We start from the raw sequence: 2,654 nt of genomic DNA, 5'->3' as shown, positions 1-2,654 counted from the left end.
CTCAATATATTGATAATGCATGAGATGAGGACTCTATGCGATTGAGTCTTTCCAAAATTTGTTGGTATTTATCATCTTTCTCTATAGCTTTTTTCGTCGATGGTTTCGAGTCATACGAGAATCTTTCATTTTGCCAGTAGTAGGAATTCATCGCCACGTTTTCAATTAGCTCATATGCATCCTTGTATGTCCTATTCATTAGGGCTCCTCCTTTTGCTCCATCTAATCCTAACCATGCGTGTGGATCCAACCCATTTTAGAACATTTGCAGCCTCAGCCACTCGGGGAATCCATGATGTGGGCATCTTTGTATTTGCATTTTAAAATGCTCCCAAGCTTTGAGAAAGCTTTCTCATTCTAACTGTTTAAATGCTGCGATTTCCCTCCTCAATTAAAATGTTCTGCTAATAGGAAAGATCTTTTGTAGAAATTTCTCCACGAGTTTGTTCCATCTAGTGATAGATTCTGGTGCTTGCGAGTCTAACCAAGTAAATGCATTATCAATTAAGGAGAAGGGGAACATCCGAAGACAAATAGCATCATCGATGAACCCGTTATATTTAAACGTATCACAAAGCCAAAGGAACCATTTTAAATGCTGATTTGGGTCCTCCGTCTGTAACACCCCAAACCCGGCCTGGAAGTTTGGCTCGAATCTAGCGTGTCACATTGAAGTATTTTCGGAAACCATGTGTGACAGCCTTAAAACGACCCTAGTCGGAATGTGGTTTCGGGACCACAAAACTGCTTCAGAAAGATGTCAAGTTTGAATGGACGGAAAAGTGTCAGAAAAGTTTCGATCAATTGAAAACTCATTTGACGGAAGCTCCAGTATTAGTGCAGCCCGAATCTAGCAAAGAGTTTGTCATCTATAGTGACGCCTCCTACTTGGGTTAGGTTGCGTATTGATGCAAGAAGGTCGAGTTGTGGCCTATGCGTCGAGACAATTAAAGCCACATGAGAAAAATTATCCGACCCATGATCTCGAGTTGGCTGCCATCGTATTCGCCTTAAAGATATGGCGACATTACTTATTTGGTGAGAAGTGCCATGTGTATTCGGATCACAAAAGTCTCAAATATTTGATGACTCAAAGAGACTTAAATCTGCGACAAAGACGTTGGCTCGAGTTGTTAAAAGATTATGAGCTTGTCATTGATTATCACCCAGGAAAGGCTAATGTGGTTGCGGACGCCTTAAGCGGAAATCACTGTTTGCTTTACGAGCGATGAATGTACACTTGTCTATTCTACCCGACAATGTGTTAGTAGCCGAATTAAAGGCCAAACCATCATTGATTCGTCAAATTCGTGAAGCTCAAAAAGTCGACGATAAGTTGGTTGCAAGACGGGCTGAATGTGTTCCGAAGGTGGAATCAGAGTTTCAAGTTGATGATGACGATTGTTTGAGGTTCAGAAATCGATTGTGTATTCCAAGAAATTCAGAACTTATTTCGATAATTCTGAACGAAGCCCATTGTAGTCGAATGGCAATCCACCCGGGAAGTACAAAGATGTACAACGATTTGAAACGTCGGTTTTGGTGGCATGGTATGAAACGAGACATCTCCGACTTTGTTTCGAGATGTTTAATATGTCAACAAGTGAAAGTGGAACATCAAGTGCCTTCAGGATTACTTCAGCCGATTACGATACCCGAGTGGAAATGGGATCGAGTCACAATGGACTTTGTGTCCGGACTGCCATTGTTAGCAAGTAAAAAGGATGCGATTTGGGTTGTTGTTGATAGACTGACTAAGTCGGCTCACTTTATCCCCGTACGTGCGGACTCTTCATTGGATAAACTTGCTGAATTGTATGTTTCTCAGATTGTGAGATTACACAGGGTACCTATTTCTATTGTATCGGATAGAGATCCGAGATTCACCTCGCGATTTTGGAAGAAATTGCAAGAAGCCTTGGGCACCAAGTTGCATTTTAGCACCGCTTTTCACCCCCAAACTGATGGTCAATCCGAGCGGATAATTCAGATACTTGAGGATATGTTGAGATGTTGCATCCTCGAGTTCAGTGGTTCATGGGAACGGTATTTACCTTTGATTGAATTCGCTTACAACAATAGTTTTCAATCAAGTATTAAAATGGCGCCTTACGAGGCCTTGTACGGGCGTAAATGCCGTACACCATTGTTTTGGACCGAGCTCAGTGAAAGCAAAATTTTCGGAGTGGATTTGATTAAAGATGCTTAACAGAAAGTAAAAGTAATCCGTGAAAGTCTGAAGATAGCCTCCGATCGTCAGAAGTCGTACGCAGATCTGAAACGAAAAGACATTGAGTATCAGGTGGGAGATAAAGTGTTTCTTAAAGTTTCGCCTTGGAAAAAGATACTCAGATTTGGCCGTAAAGGCAAATTGAGTCCGAGGTTCATCGGGCCATATGAGATATCCGAACGAGTCGGTCCAGTTGCGTATCGCTTGATTTTGCCTCCTGAACTTGAAAAGATTCACGACGTCTTTCATGTTTCAATGCTTTGACGCTATAGATCTGATCCGTCGCACGTAATTAGTCCATCAGAGGTTGAAATTCAAGCCGATATGAGTTATGAAGAAGAACCGATTCGTATCCTAGCACGTGAAGTGAAAGAGTTGCGAAACAAGAGGGTTCCATTAGTGAAAGTGTTATGGCTCAAACACG

General features: G+C 41.8%; 1 non-coding gene across 1 annotated transcript; it reads left to right on the top strand.

The window, feature by feature from the left end:
- Nucleotides 1–287: 287 nt before the first annotated feature.
- On the top strand, nt 288–393 carry LOC128296182 (small nucleolar RNA R71). Its single transcript, XR_008286730.1, has one exon. It is a non-coding gene; the product is annotated as a small nucleolar RNA R71 (small nucleolar RNA).
- The last annotated feature ends 2,261 nt before the right edge of the window (nt 394–2,654 follow it).

This window comes from Gossypium arboreum, chromosome 7 (genome assembly GCF_025698485.1).
Source record: "Gossypium arboreum isolate Shixiya-1 chromosome 7, ASM2569848v2, whole genome shotgun sequence".
Lineage (NCBI taxonomy): Eukaryota > Viridiplantae > Streptophyta > Magnoliopsida > Malvales > Malvaceae > Gossypium > Gossypium arboreum.
Note: the sequence above shows the minus strand (reverse complement) of the source record. Positions and strands in the feature narration are given on the sequence as shown.